Here is a 17,361-nt window from a genome sequence, read left to right on the forward strand (position 1 = left end):
ACCGTGCATCCAAACATACAATGTTGCAGCGCAGGTCAGCATGGCCAACGGCTAGGAGTATGCAGATTGGGAGGACCCTGTGTTCTGCCAGGGCAGGCTAGGTATGGGTGAGCAGAGCTATATGCATGCCCTGTATGTGGGTCGGCTGGCTCCTGAGGCGAGCCATGATGCCGGAAAGAGGCTGACTAGATAGATGGGTTGGGGTGATAGGCTGACCCCAAAAACGCTGCTATAGGAGGGATCCAGATACGGGACCTGTGTCGGCACCGAAAGGCTTCAAGGGCAGAGAAAATATTGGCCTTTCCAACCTGGTGGACGTCTGGGATGCAAATGGAGTGGTACCATTCACCTTCCTGAGGAAGGAATACCAGATGCTAGAGATGTAGTGGCTGAGTTATATGGCCAGTTGAGCTATGCCCTCACGGATTGTGTGCCGCAGGAGGAGGTTGTCAGCGGAAATATGAAAAAATCTGGGGTGGCTGGGGCTCGGGATCTACTTAGAGGTTATGATGTGGACATAATACCCGCACATTTCCATTGGGGACACAGGGGGTGGGAGACTGGATGGATAAGTTCCACTTGTATAAAAGACCAGATAGATAGGGCGGTAGGCAGGACTATTATGAGATGTAAGTAATTCTGTGATAACTGCTTGGACCTGAACTTTGAAGTGCAGGAGGTTTGGTGGTGATTGGAGGATGTATGGAGTGCAATATTATATGATGTTGACATCTGTTTGTCTTGTTACGTGTAAAATAATATACAAATATCATAAAAAAACAAAAATAACATTGCCACTGGTAAAACTGTAACTGGAAATGTCAAATAATAGATTATGTACTTTATTCTATAGGCTACAGACTCCATTCAAATACGTAAATTTAGACCATTCCAGTCTTGAAAGTGAAAAATTTGGTAGTCATATTTGACTAAAAACTTAATTTTGCCAACAAGACTAATCAGATCATCTCCTCTTGTTTTTTTCTTTTAAAAACCCTGAAGAAAACCCTGAAGAAAATGCTGCCATACATTTCATACAAACTTTAGTCATTGTCTCCCTGATTTTGTTGAGGTTGGACTACTGCAATGCCCTATTTCTGGGCTTACAGCAAGGCCTGTTAAGAAACAATCAGAGGCTATAAAATGCTGCGGTTCGCCTCCTTAAAATTATCAGGAAGTTTGATTCAGCCTCAAAAATGTTGGAGGAGCTGCATTGGCTCTCTAAAAACAGAGAGTGACCTTTAAAGCACTTTGTACTGAACACAAAGCATTTCTCTCTGCTGGCCCAGAATACATTAAGACAAAACGTTTGTGACATTCTCCCAGAAGTTGTCCCCATTCATCAGGCTCCAAGACAATGTTGGTTCCTAAAATTAATAGAGCCTCCTGCTGTGGCAGATGTTTTGTTTATGTCACATCCAAGTTACGGAACCAAATGCCATGGGACCTGAGATCCCAACCAAGTCTGCAGATTTTTAGAAATCACCTCAAAACTTGTTTTTTTCTCTTGCATTATAGACACTTCTGATTAGGAGCTCTTAGACTTAGGAGAACAGCCTCAGTGGACGCCAGCATCAATATACTTTCGGGCATTCGTCGTCCTTATACAAATGAAAATCGAATCAAATAAAAATCCAGTCTAATGGTGAAGTCAGAGTTATAGTAAATATTTTGAAACTGTAACTTTTAGAAAGATACCTTCACCCTGTCTGACGCTGCTGGAGGCTAATTTGCATTAGCTCTCCAGTGCTGCTCAGCCTGTACTTGGCCTGAGTAAGGTGAACAAGAGGTACTCTCAGAGCAGGGTCAATGGCCTAAAAATAGGGAGGTATTTTTGTTCCTTTACTGGAAGACCAGTTGGGGTGGTCACAGGAATCTAATTACCTTCATAAGGATCTGCTCTGTCACAATTAAATGTCAGGTGACACTTGGAAAAGCCAGAGCCATCCGAGGAAGATCAGAAAAGGACTGGGTCTTCTGTCTGTGACCTGAGAGGAGTCCTGAAGAACTGGACCGGCTCCCTCTTATACCCAGGACGAATACGTGGACTCCAAGGGTCAGTTGGCTGACCTCCTGTGTGACTACAGGGACACAAAGTGCAAGAGGCCCTTTCACTGAATTGCCCAGCTAACCAGTTGAACTGGTCTGGACTTTGATGCTGACCTCTGCCTGAGACCCTGAGAGTCTTTAGCTGCCTTCCCCCGAGGACCTTAGAAGTGCAGTCCTGTGGTTCTTTAAGCACCAGAAGAAATTGTGTAAGACTGTCACAGTTAGAACGGAGAGCTGGCGCTGTGCTGTGCTCAGCACAACCTGTTATCCCCATCAGTGAAAGTCAGGGGAGATTGTGGCTGACAGGAAATGTGAATGTCACTGCAGGCAGTGCACCCTTCGCATTTCCCATCTATCTCGAGAGGTTTGGCGCTAGGCATGGGCAGCGTGGGCAGCTGCCCAGGGCCTCACATTCAGCCCACCAGCATGGGACCCCGAACCGATCGTGTGCCCTGTTTTTCCCTGTCTCCTTGAATTAGGGTGTATGGGAAGGGTCCCCTCCCTGGGCCTCTCAGGGATGGTGTCTGGAGGCCTTGAGGAGGGAGACGCTTCCCCTTGTCCCAATTGCAAGGAGATCCATTCACAGACACTGCGGGAGGCCCATTGTACAGGATTTTAGCTCCCCCACAGTGTTAACTCTCAGCCCACATGCAATTCTTACACCTATCAGGCTGGAGGTGTGAGATTAGCTTGTGGGCTGAAAGTTAAAACTGTGGGGGCGCTAACATCCTGTACAATGGGCCTCCCGCAGTGTCTCTGAATGGTTTCCTTGCAAGGGGTCACTTAAGTACATTAGAAGGGCCTCGCGCATTCCCTTAAGTAAATTAGAGGGGCCTCTCGCATTCCCTTTTGGCCCAGGGCCTCGCAAATCATAGAACCGGCCCTGCCGGGGAACCTAGAAAGTGGGTGAGATTGCCAAGCACCATTCTGCTGCCTCACTTGGTGTCTCTCTCGGGGTCTCCCTACACCTCTATGGGTGAAGTAAAAATAGTGGGTTACGAAGTTTGGTCCCCACTGCTTATATGTCATAGTGATGAAGAACCAGATTTCGAACCGGTAATTCACTCTCATTGAGAGCCCGTTATTCACTCTCATTAGGAGCCCATAGAACAAATACATAACAGTTTCAGTATTGTCTGTTATTGAGAACTTTTAGAGCAAACACATTACGAATATTATGTCCGCCTTATTACAAGTGGATAGATCACATTTGTAACGGTGTAACCTGTTCGCCAGGGAAACATCCTTTACAACGCAACTTTTACCACGCAGTGCCTTTACGATGCAACTTTTACAACGCAAACCATTCCAACGCATTGCGCTGGGGGGCGCTCTAGGATAGGGAATAGGTTTAATTTACTATCCAACACCTTCCCTACTATCCACGGGGACTGGAGTTGGAATAGTAAATTAAACTATTCACTATCCACGCCCCAAAGCACTATGCGTTGTAAAGGCATGCGTTGTAAAAAGCGTTTTGTAAAGGCATGCGTGGTGAAAGCATGCGTTGTAATGTCATACATCCCATTCGCCAAACTCAAAATCAGGCCCACAGTTTGATATTGGAATGTAGTTCTGCCGTCCACCAAACCCTAAATCAGGCGCAGAGGGGCATATGTCCAAGGGAAAGGCGAAAATGTGGCGTAAAGCAAAAATTGCAAACGTCAGGCTCCACCACTCTGAAAATGCAGGGTTGCACCATATTTACAATGATAGAGTGCTTCCCTGCGTTTCGCTGGTGCTAAGCTAAGCTGCCTAGCGATTCGTTGAGGGAAGAATTGTTTCTGTGCAGGAAGATGTTCCTTCCTGCACATAAACAATAGCTGATGGTGATTTGTAACTCCTGTGAGTGCTGCATTGTTTATGTGTAGGAACGGACACCTTTGTGCACATAAACAATAACTCATGGCATTGTGCTGTTTCTGTGTGTGCTGCACAATGCAACACACATAGAAACAGCAAAACGAGGAGAAATAAAGCATTTCTCCTTGTTTTGCCATGTTAAGACCTGGTTTGTCCTGGTCTTTATTTTTGCTCTGCCTCCTATTTACAACACCCGTGTAAATATGGGGCAGCGTCAAAATCAATGGATGGTGCGGTGGAACACCCACCACAACACCCATTGCACGCCCCATTCGTGCTAAGTATAGCGTGAAAGGGTGCCTTATTTACAAGGTGGCGTTAAGCCACATTAAGTGGCTTACCGCCACCTTGTAAATAAGGCGTAGCCCCTAGTGTCACAGGCACGTCGTTAAAAGTGAAGTTTCTATGGCGATAGGAGCTTGTAAATATGCCCCAAAGTTTGAAAACTCGTGTGCCCTAATAAAGAAGGGGACTCCCGAGATTTTGGAGGTTGCTTATGTTCCTGCTTACCAGTAATTACCAGTGCGTAAAATGGTTCAGGGATGTCCATTTTTGCCACTGTTTCCATGCAGCCAATGCAGCCTTCCATGTTGGGTTGATTAAAATATTAGATTTTTTTCCCTATAAATATCAAATTGAATCCAGAATACGATTAAGAGAACTTTAGTCACCAAAATTTGCTTTTCCAAGAAAGACTAGGGGGCATATGTATCATCCGTTTTTTTAGTCGCAAACGCTGCGATTCGCAAAAAAGCAGAGTTTGCAACAAAAAATTTGGAAAATACGATGTATGATTGAAATCGCATCACAAAATTAGGGAATTGCAAAATTTGTAATTCCTTAATTTTGCGTCAGCATTTAAGGAATCGCAAATTGCGATTCCTTAAATGCTATGTATGAAGCACCCAAGTTGTGCGATTTCTCATTAAGAAATCGCAAATTACCACCAATTTGAAGTTGGTGGTAATTTGCGATTTCTTTCACAAATTTACTTTTTGCCATTTGTGAAAGTGCCATGTGGCGCACATACATGCCCTTAGGGCATGTATGTGCGCCATATGCGCACACATGTAAATTTCAGGGGTGCATCAGGGTGTCTTTATGACAACCTTGCACCCTTGAAATTATTCTCAATTTGCGATTCTCAAATTGCGAATCGCAAACTGAGAATAACTTCCCATTCATTCCTATGGGCCTCCGGCCCCATAGAAATGAATGGGAAAGTATTCCTTAATTGCGAATTCGCAATTTGCTAATCACAATTAAGGAATATTAAGAAATCGCAAAAAAATTGCGATTTTTTACATACATCCCTTTTTCTTAAAAATCGCTTTTTGAGAATCGCAAATGAGGGTGTTGATACATATGGCCCTAGATGCTTTGTGACAATTACTTTTAACTTAGATATTTTTTTTCGATTTCTACCTTTTAGCAAATATTTTTTAATGTCCCTATTCGTTCCTGTGATTCGTTTTTGCCATTTTACTGGGCTGTTATTTGGGCGAAAATGCATCGAGTTCGCTTAATTTTTTCGCAGCTGCGCTTCCGTGCGTAATTTATTCCACCTGTCCTTTTGTAGCGCCTAAATGCACAGATGATTGGCGTTCTATGAAAAGACGCCTATTGTATCGCAAAGAGAGGGTGCTCCCCTGCGCCTCATCCGCGTTCCCGCCGACGTACATGTCTCGCAGCTGCCGAATCAACCCGTCCCTGCCAATTTACTGCCTTTCTCACTTTTTTGTTCAGAATCTACGTGTATACCATCAAAGTCACATCTGCAATCTCCAATTAATTTCTCTGCATAATTATCCTGCCGCCCGGATTAGTCACATTTGCAATATTATAATTGCTATTTATTTTTCTAATGTAGTGTGAATGTACACACAGCTGTACAATCAGGGGAGGGCATAGGGGGGACATTGGCTGTCAAACAATTTTAGAAGGTAGAAGAACATGTCCTTTGGTGCAGAAGAGAGCCTATAAACATGTCTGCCTCCTCTGCATATCATCAGCACACTCCTGTCGCCATGTCTGGCAAAGATGAGGCGACAGGGCACCACATAATTGCATATAAATCCAGTAAATATTAATTAGAAAAATATTCAATTAAACAAATGCATATTTTCCTCACTGGCATTCATGATAGTCCTGACTTTGTTAGGACATGGAGGTGAAATATAACTCCTTGTTTCCATCAGCCCCTCTGCCAATAAGGTTGTCTGGGGGGGCGGGGGGGGGGTAAGCAGTTGGGAGAGAGTGCAAGCAGCAGAGAGAGAGAGTGTGTGTGTGTGTGAGTGCATGTGTGCGTGCGTGCGTGTGTGTGGTGCGTATACACACACACATATATATATATATATATATATATATATATATATTCACTGAAAAAAACATAGGTTATAGACCATATATAGTTAGGAATTAGCATTTACAAAACCTTATTTTACTCACACAAAACCATTGAAATTCGCATATATAGTTAGTTGCACTAACTATATATCGCGCACCCGCAATCCACTGCTGATCATGTCACATATTACATCATTCATGACATGGTCAGTGACATCACTGATGACATCACTGATGACATCTCAAATGACATCACTGATGACATCACTGATGACTTCTCAAATGACATCACTGATGACATCACTGATGACATCACTGATGACATCTCAAATGACATCACTGATGACATCACTGATGACATCTCATTTGACATTACTGATCACATCACTGATGACATCATTCATGTGATAATACGATGAACCTCTTCAGACTCTAATATAACCTTAGATACACTCAGTGTAAACAGACACTCACAGACTGTCTATAACCTATGTTTTTTTCAGTGAATTTCAATGGTTTTTTAATAGCAAATATCAAAAGCTGTAAAATGTATTCTTCTTTTAAAGAAAAAATATATTTTATATGTATTTAATATAATTTTTTTATGTATATACATTTTTTGAGGGAACGAATTTATCAACTATCATGCTGAGGAAGAGTGTGGGGGAAAAAAAACAAAGGGGAGGACTAAGAGGAAAGAACAATCAGTTCAAAAATACAATTGCTTTAAAGCATGAAGTGCTTTTCCACACATTTACATTTAAATAACCCATATTAGAACATACAAAATATCTACAGAGGAGACGGTGTACATTGAATTTTAGACTCTTCATTGGTACCTACATGTTGGTACTTACATCACCCACACAACACAACAACCGGGACGCTGTCACAGATATATATATTTTTTTGAACGTTAATTTCTCAAAATCCACTGGAGCACATATCTTGAGACCTATCAAAGGCACATCGGGCAAACAGTCTCTACAATTTTGCCAAGTTTCATAGAAATCCATTCAGCCGTTCAAGCTAAAAGTGAGTCCAACCGCCCTATGGAAAACTCAATGTTAAAAATACGTTTTGAGACCCCCTTTTTTCTCAGCCCCCGCTTGACGAAACCCCCCCAAACTTTCAGGGGACGCTCAGAAACAAAATGTGCCATTTTCCTGAAATTTCAGCCAATTCCGTCCATCAACGCAAATGTTATTCAACATAGAATTTTCAGAAATCCCTATTCAAAAAACTAACTATATATACCTAATGGCGACCGCCAGTAGGTAATCTATACATATATATATATATATATTCACTGAAAAAACCATAGGTTATAGACCATATATAGTTAGGAATTAGCATTTACAAAACCTTGAAAATTCACTGAAAAAACCATAGGTTATAGACCATATATAGTTAGGAATTAGCATTTAAAAAACCTTATTTTACTCACACAAAACCATTGAAATTCCATATATAGTTAGTTGCACTAACTATATATTGCGCACCCGCAATCCACTGCTGATGATGTCACATATTACATCATTCATGACATGGTCAGTGACATCACTGATGACATCACTGATGACATCTCAAATGACATCACTGATGACATCACTGATGACAACATCCAGTGACTATGTTTCTGTAAAGTTAAAATATGTCTTACATATTGAAGAATGAGTGGATGTATAAGTGTCTGGACGAAGGATTTAGTAGGTGCATGACTGAATGTATGAGTGAGTGATTAAATGTGTCTCACTGAGTGCATGGGTTAGTGACTAAAGTGTCTTAATTTGTGCATCATTATGTCTGTTGTTCTGTAAACTGCTGCATGTGTTGATCAGTAGCTATATGAGTAACTATATGGGTTATTGATTGATTGCCCAAGTATTTGCATGGGAGACTGAGTGTGTGTGTGGCTGGCTGGGAGGTGTGTGACTCTGTACAGATCAATGTGTACTTGTATCAATGATTGTATAAGAGAGTAAGTATGTGTTAGTATATGGTTGAAAACGTAAGGTGCTCTATGTTTAACTGTATAGAGTAGAAAATGGAAGTGTGATTGATTCTTTACAGGACTGACTAGGTGTGTGAGTAACTCCATGGATGAGTGGCAGAGTGTGAGTGTCTGTATAGGTGTATGAGTGCATATGATAGTGTTGTAAACATGAGTGATTGTATGTATGAATGATTGTATGGGTGAATGAGTGAATGTGTGTGTAGACGTAGGAATCAGTGAGTATGTATGTAGTAACTAGTATTGGTGTGTCAATGGTTTCAAAAATTATACTCTGTTTTTAACACTGGGTGAAACAGAGGTTATATTAAAATGTGAGGAGATGCATTGTATTGTCACATGAATGATATCATCAGTGATGTGGTCATTGATGTCAAATGAGATGTCATCAGTGATGTCATCAGTGATGTCATTTGAGATGTCATCAGTGATGTCATCAGTGATGTCACTGACCATGTCATGAATGATGTAATATGTGACATCATCAGCAGTGGATTGCGGGTGCGCAATATATAGTTAGTGCAACTAACTATATATGGAATTTCAATGGTTTTGTGTGAGTAAAATAAGGTTTTTTAAATGCTAATTCCTAACTATATATGGTCTATAACCTATGGTTTTTTCAGTGAATTTTCAAGGTTTTGTAAATGCTAATTCCTAACTATATATGGTCTATAACCTATGGTTTTTTCAGTGAATTTCAATGGTTTTTTAATAGCAAATATCATAAGCTGTCGAATGTCAAGTACGTGGTAAGTGAAAACATTTTCGTGTTTATGCACACTGATCTGCTTTGAATGGTGCCCCCCCCCCCTCATTTCTATTAGGAGTACTCTCTCTTTGCAGATAGTGAAAGGTAGTTAACGCAGGCCTTTGCCCCCGTTGTAATCCGTCGTGCCTGCTTCTCTCTCCATTTGATTGATTGTTATCCAAGTATTTACTGTTTTAGAATTAGTTCTCTTTGGTTCATTCTCTATTTACAAACAAACACAGAGTCGCAATACTCTGTTTAGTCTTTGCAGATAACGAAAAATCGTGTAAAAAAAAAGAAAAGGAATCGAGTAAAATCAGTAGGCCACTAATGGGATCTCTTTTTGACCTCGCTAAAATAGAAACATTAGGAACAACCCCTCATGACAAATACAAAACTAATAAGATGAACTGAACTCCACACAATGATGGCTGCAAAACAGCTCGGCTCCGCCACCCACCCCGCCCAAAATAACGATAAAGAGCGGCTGCCATGATTGGTTGCGGAATGGCCACAACGGAGCTACGAAATGGTGGTGCTCTCATGCTAACCCCAGCTTCAGTCTGAAACATCCAGAAACACTGTAGACTACCAATTCGATCAGTTCCGGTAGCGCCCCAATGTAACCCGGTAGGGAAGACCTAGCCCTCCCCTCTTTGACAGATGGTTCTTGTTGCCTGTCCCTTCTGTTGTCATTTAACAGAACTATTTAGCCTGCTGAAAGGGGTTGTGTTTCGACCGCTGGTTGGTGGAGACATTTTGACTATATTCTGGACCTGCGTTGTCGCGTAATGCGTCATATGACGCGCCGCGTTAGCGCATCCGGAAGTCATCCGGGGCGCGCAGCGCGTAACGTAAGCATAACAAGTCATGTGACTTGTTAATAAAACTTTTCATTGGTTCATTTTACTTTTCTTATTCTAATGATGAAAGCCTTGGTCATATCACCTAAAAATTACGCTTTTAATTACTTCCGAACATTATTTTTTCTTAAATATATGTTATAATGTTCCAGGCTAATGTACTTTCCCGGAAATTTTACAACTGTCCTGCAAGTAAAATATATTCTTTTTTCGAGAAAAAGAGCGTTTCTTCGTCCCATGACGGAGCCGTTGAGCAAAAGAGGGTCGACCTGCTGTCTTAGTCGCCGATACGCCTGAATATGAGATTCTTATCGATCACTTTATGTTGCAGGAATAGAAAACACAACAGCCCTTGACCATTTATCTTTACTGCGTTCCTTCGTATTATACCTTTTACCCTTCATGTAATTGGTCTGCTTTATTTCACTTGCCTTTTAATGATTCTAAAACAGTGACTATTATTAAAAACTTTACCAATGTATATACTACTACCATGTTTTCTTTTAAAAACCTTTATTGTGAAAATTTCATTATACAAATACGAGCCTATAACCACGTGGGCCTGCCACGGAGCAAACTGTAATCGTATATGATGAATAGACATTTACACTGTAGAGGAACGTAACGGGCGGGCCATTAGGTTGCAAGAACTAAGGTGTCTAACAGTTACGGAATCGGTGGACGTACATTTTATAATTAAAATACGACAGGGCCAGCTACAATAAAATTATCTAGATATACATTTGCGGGCAAGTACCATGGGTGACGTTAATTCGAATTTTCAACAGCACAGTAATCAATAACACATCAGAACTTAATATCAATAGGGATGTCGAAATATTCAATCAATTCTCGTCCCCGCCCGCCATGTGCTTCAAAACTGCATACGTATCTCGTGATTTCAAGGTTCTGCAACCAGTACACAACAAGGAGTTACGATTCCCATTTATTCCGGCGCCATTTTGGGCGAGGACGGGCAGGTCCAGAATATACTCAAAATGTCTCTACCAACCATCGACTATGATGATGTTCATATGCTGTATTTATTAGAGTAACACTCATCTGTCCACATGAAATTAATTTACCACAATCTAAACATGTCATTTTAATCTTTCCAAAGTTCTTCTAAATATTTGGGACCGTTTCCCTTGCCTCTGAAGCTCTCAGTGCCACTTCTTTGATGAATGTACTAGCAGGTCAGGGGTTCTCCTCCAAATCTCTCTTTTATGCAGCACTATAATTAATTGGTGCCACCTCTCCATATGACGATGCATGGTATAGTTACCACAACTATATTTTTTTTCGGTTCCTCTGGAGAGTTCATCGTGGCAGATGAAGCGTGTAACGTACCGGGCATTTACCTTTTTTTGCATGTACAGGAAAGGAAAAAAAATCGAGCGTCCGAGTTCTAAGGTGTACCAGGGCCATTTTAGTGGACCAGGCCCAAATACAAAGAACAGGCCGCCATTTTGAGAGTCCTCTTGCAGCCGCCTGTCGCTGTAGCATCAAGAGCAGCCGAAACTCAGCTGAATGGCAACTGAAACGGTAAATGGGCGCCCAACTACATTTCAGCATTGTAGGATGACCACACCAGTACAGCAACTTGCTAGACATCACCTCGGTGCCATCCGGATCTCGGCGCCCCACTGCAGATGAAGTGCCTCTCAACTATGAAACCACCACGGTGACATCCGGATCTTGGCGCGTTGTGCTGCCTTCGGCCTATTCGCACATCGGTCCGCTACTGACGCCATCTCACAGGCTAATGGGGTGACCCACGCCGAGTTTCAGCATTGTAGGATGACCACACCAACTTGCTAGACATCACCTCGGTGCCATCTGAATCTTGGCATCTCAACGCCTAGTGGTATCTTCCATACAGAAAATCTTGTTACGCTGCCTTTGGCCCCATTCGCACATCAGTCCGCAACTTAGACATCACCTCGGTGCCATCCGGATCTTGGCATCTCAGCGCCTTGTGGTGTCAGTCAGAAAATATTGTTGCGCTGCCTTTGGCCCCATTCGCACATCAGTCCGCTACTGACACCATCTCACAGGCCAATAGGGCGCCCCACGCCGACTTTTACCATTGTACGATGGCCACACCAGTGGCACAACTTGCTAGACATCACCTCGGTGCCATCCGAATCTTGGCATCTCAACGCCTAGTGGTATCTTCCATACAGAAAATCTTGTTACGCTACCTTTGGCCCCATTCGCACATCGGTCCGCAACTTAGACATCACCTCGGTGCCATCCGGATCTTGGCATCTCAGCGCCTTGTGGTGTCTTCTACTCCGAAAATATAGTAGAAAATATTGTTGCGCTGCCTTTGGCCCCATTCACACATCGGTCCGCTACTGACACCATCTCACAGGCCAACAGGGCGCCCCACGCCGACTTTTACCATTGTACGATGGCCACACCAGTGCCACAACTTGCTAGACACCACCTCGGTGCCATCCGGATCTTGGCATCTCAGCGCCTTGTGGTGTCTTCAAATCAGAAAATATTGTTGCGCTGCCTTTGGCCCCATTCGCACATCGGTCCGCTACTGACGCCATCTCACAGGCCAACGGGGCGCCCCACGCCGACTTTCAACATTGTAGGATGGCCACAGAAGTGCGACAACTTACTAGACACCACCTCGGTGCCATCCGGATCTTGGCGCGTTGTGCTGCCTTCGGCCTATTCGCACATCGGTCCGCTACTGACGCAAACTCACAGGCCAACGGGGCGCCCCACGCCGACTTTCAGCATTGTAGGATGGCCACACCAGTGCGGCAACTTGCTACACACCACCTCGGTGCCAACCGGATCTTGGCATCTCAGCGCCTAGTGGTGTCTTCTATTCCGAAAATATTGTTGCGCTGCCTTCGGCCCCATTCACACATCGGTCCGCTACTGACGCCATCTCACAGGCCAACGGGGCGCCCCACGCCGACTTTCAGCATTGTAGGATGGCCACACCAGTGCGGCAACTTACTAGACACCACCTCGGTGCCATCCGGATCTTGGCGCGTTGTGCTGCCTTCGGCCTATTCGCACATCGGTCCGCTACTGACGCAAACTCACAGGCCAACGGGGCGCCCCACGCCGACTTACAGCATTGTTGGATGGCCACACCAGTGCGGCAACTTACTAGACACCACCTCGGTGCCATCCGGATCTTGGCGCGTTGTGCTGCCTTCGGCCTATTCGCACATCGGTCCGCTACTGACGCAAACTCACAGGCCAACGGGGCGCCCCACGCCGACTTTCAGCATTGTAGGATGGCCACACCAGTGCTGCAACTTGCTGGACACCACCTCGGTGCCATCCGGATCTTGGCGCGTTGTATTGCCTTCGGCCTATTCGCACATCGGTCCGCTACTGACGCCGCCTCACGTACCAACGTATTTTCTCCGCATTTTACACCCTATGCCGCATAACAGGTCATGTGACTTGTTTATAAAACTTTTCATTGGTTCATTTTACTTTTGGTTTCCTAATGATGGAAGGCTTGATCATGTGACCTAAAAACAACACTTTTCATTGGATGAAAACTTTTTTTTTTTCCCAAATGATGAAAGCCGCACCTTGTTTCTGGATGTTTCAGACTGAAGCTGGCGTCAGCATGAGAGCACCACCATCTCGTAGCTCAGTCGTGGTCATTCCGCGAGCAATCATGGCAGCCGCTCCCCACCAGAAGCCTGCAGGAGTCGGAGCCCCCAAAACTTTTGATGAATTCTCAAGGCGGAGGGGACGCTTTCGAGAATGGGGTCCAAGACCTAGCAGACAAGCGTCCGATTTCCAAGGTGTCCCAGGGCCATTTCAGTGGACCAGGCCCAAAAAGGAAAGAGCCTGCCGCCATTTTGAGACTCCTGTGACAGCCGCCTATCGCTGCACCGCAAGAGTGGGCGCAACTCAGCTGAATTGCGGCATTTGACACAGTGAACCAAAAACGGACGGAATGGCAACTGAAACGGTAAAGGGGCGCCCCACTACAACAGATGACACTCCACCTGGAGAGGCCCGTTCACACCGCCTCCCCCGGGGCGCCCCACGCCGTTATTCGGAGCAGCATTGTAGGATACCAAAACCAGTGCGGCAACTTACTGGACATCACCTTGGTGCCATCGTTCTGCTGCCTTGGAACTATTCGCGCAACAGTTTGCTACTGATGACCCACCCCCCGCGACGCCCCATGCCGTTATTTGCTGGGTGGCAACTTACTAGACATCACTTTCGTGTCATCTAGATTTCGGCGCGTTCTGCTGCCTTGGAACTATTCGCACAACAGTTTGCTACTGATGACCCACCCCCCGCGACGCCCCACGCCGGAAATCTGGACGTTGTGCTGCGTTGGGACTATTCGCACAGCCGACCGCTACTTCGTTGTTTTTCCCTAAAAATGTTTATATGTTATTACTATTTTTGTTTTCTTGTATATATTTATAAATTATTAAAGTTTTATAATCTTACTACTTTGTCGGAGTGCTATATATATTTAATGTGACACATAATTGTAAAAACTTTGATGTACAAAGAGTCATCCCTGGAATCTTCCGCTTCAGGCTCGGTCCCCTCCCCAATCACAATACAGGATGCTTTTCAGATAATAGCAACGCTTCTGCTGTGCCGGATCTCATCGAGTGTGGGCCTTGATCTACTATAACTCCTTTCAAGAGGGGTGATTCTTTACAGCTGTGGCCATAAACTACATCTGCAGGGCTAGCTGATACCCTAGGACCAGCCTGGACAATCGGACACAGAGGAAAAGGAGTGTCAGAGGATGCGGTAGTGAATAGGGCGAAAGGGAGGTGTCGGGCGGGCACAGGGTGTGATTCTCAGGGAAGAGCAGCGCAGATGGGGGGAGGTTTATTACCCATGCATAAGACAGAGAGCGGGGGTGACCACTGCCTGGGGGAGATGCTTGCGAGGGTGGGGAGCCATGCTAAGGATCGACAGCGTGCACAGAGTGGGTCTGGTCAAGGCATCTAAAATGGCTGCCGTGCACGACAAAAGTGTGGCATTTGAAAAAAGACAAGATGGCGCAGACAATGTTTTTCAACACTTCCTGATTTCCTTCGAATCGAACGTTAACAGACGTTGGGGCATATTACCAAAGTTAAGCGATATTTATCCCTAACGATGCTTAGCAACGATTTTTTTACCGTCAGAAATTATCGCAGATAAACCTTGCTATTATCAAGGTTTATCGGAAATACGATAAAAAACGACCGCAATGCATTAATATCGCTGAAAACTCAGCGATATTCATGCATTACCGAGCTAATGCTCTTAGCCATGTTATCCACCTCCCATTGGATAACATGGCTAAGAACTGCTCAGGGCAGGTGGTAGCTTTTGGAGATATTCGCGCTTATCTCGAATATTTCCAAAAGTTGATAATAGGAGATAGCGATGTTAGCGACTGTTTCCAGTTGCTAACATCTTGGCATGCCCACTTTCCATGTCATTAGTGATAAATATCACTCACATGCAAAGTGGGGCCCAAGATGGTCGCTATCTTCTACTAGCCGTCGCTAACTGGTGTTAGCAACAGCTAGGTAATACACATATAATTTTATCTCCGCGAAGCGGAGCGCTGTTACAGATATATATCTTGTTTTTGAACGTTAATTTCTCAAAATGCACTGAAGCACATATATTGAGACCTAGCAAAGGCACATCGGGCTACCAGTCCCTACAATTTTGCCAAGTTTCGTGCAAATCCATTCAGCTGTTCGATCCTACCGAGAGACAAGATGGCGGCCGCTACGGACTGTTTGGAATGTTTACAGACACCGGAGAGCCAATCAGCTTCGCTTCGCAAAGCTCCGTAACGCGAAAAGTACGCGAAGCGGTGCGGTGTTACAGCTATATATCTTTTTTTGAACGTTAATTTCTCAAAATTCACTGGAGCACATATATTGAGACCTAGCAAAGGCACATCGGGCTACCAGTCCCTAATATTTTACCAAGTTTCGTGCAAATCCATTCAGCCGTTCGATTATTATTATTATTTATTTTTTTTGCCCCGCGGGGCCCTTTTAAAACCTCCACATCAAACCTAGGGGGTCAGCGAGGATCTACTATTCCCCCTTATGGTCATTTGCCCCTTCGCTTTCGCCTCCTCTTGTCTCTCGATCCTACCGAGAGACAAGATGGCGGCCGCTACGGACTGTTTGGAATGTTGACAGACGCCGGAGAACCAATCAGCTTCGCTTCACAAAGCTCCGTTGCGCGAAAAGTACGCGTCCTGGGCCGCTGCCCAGTCCGCTGTTACAGATATATATCTTTTTTTAAACGTTAATTTCTCAAAATCCACTGGAGCACATATATTGAGACCAACAAAAGGCACATCGGGCTACCAGTCCCTACAATTTTGCCAAGTTTCGTGCAAATCCATTCAGCCGTTCGCGCTAAAAGTGAGGCCAACCGCCCTATGGAAATTAACATGGGAAAAACGCGTTTTGGGACCCCCCTTTTTTCTCGGCCCCCCCTTGACGAACCCCCCAAAATTTTCAGGAGCTGCTCAGAAACAAAATGTTCCATTTTCCTGAAAATTTCAGCCAATTCCGTCCACAAACGCCAAAGTTATTAGACATAGAATTTTCAAAAAACCCATAGAGAAAAAATCCTAACTATATATACCTACTGGCGACCGCCAGTAGGTAATATATATATATATATATATATATATATATATATATATATATATATATAGACTGAAAAAACAAAGGTTACAGAGACGTTATAGCCTATACCTAAAACCTTAAATGTGTGTGTGAGTGGGCATGCCGCCTTGAGGTCCCGCTGAAAGAATTACCTTCTGAGTCCAGCATGAAAAGTTCTGTATACGGTGGAAGAGGCTGTGAGTAGCAGGGAGAGCCTTGCGGGTGTCTGTCGAAGTAGCACGAACAGCCATCTGGCATTGTGTCTAGTTGTGCTGTAGCGCCAATATCATGTCGATATCGCAGACAGTTTGAACTGCAGCTTTTCTCTGGGTTTTACCGCAGCAGGCGATGCTGTAGGGCAAAGAGTAGGTTTGCCAGACCTTTGTATTGATGATGGGCGCTGAAAAGCCGAAAAAGTTCAGGGGAGGTCAACTGAGCCACACCAAGGATTGAGGACCGGAGGAGCACAACTTGGGGGTAAAGAACCCACTCTAGCAGAGGCCAGCAGGGCCCAGGCAAGTCCAGGCATCATACCCAGACAGCAGGTCAGCAGGACAGTTGCAAGGAGCCTCTGGAGCTTATTAAATCCCTGTAGCTCAGAACAGGAGCTCAGCTGGCTGACCTTTGGACTCACTTCGGCCTGGGATGAAGGGTGAAGGTCTAATCTTTCTTCTCAGCAATAAGGTCAGCAGGCAGCAGAGTAGCAGAGCAGCAGAGTGACAATCTTTCCAACAGTCTTTCTGGCAGCAAAAGCAGCACAACAGTCCTTGTACTGTAGTATCCACAGGTCCAGAAGTGTACTGAAGAGTTCCT

This window comes from Lissotriton helveticus, chromosome 2_2, assembly GCF_964261635.1.
Source record: "Lissotriton helveticus chromosome 2_2, aLisHel1.1, whole genome shotgun sequence".
NCBI lineage: Eukaryota > Metazoa > Chordata > Amphibia > Caudata > Salamandridae > Lissotriton > Lissotriton helveticus.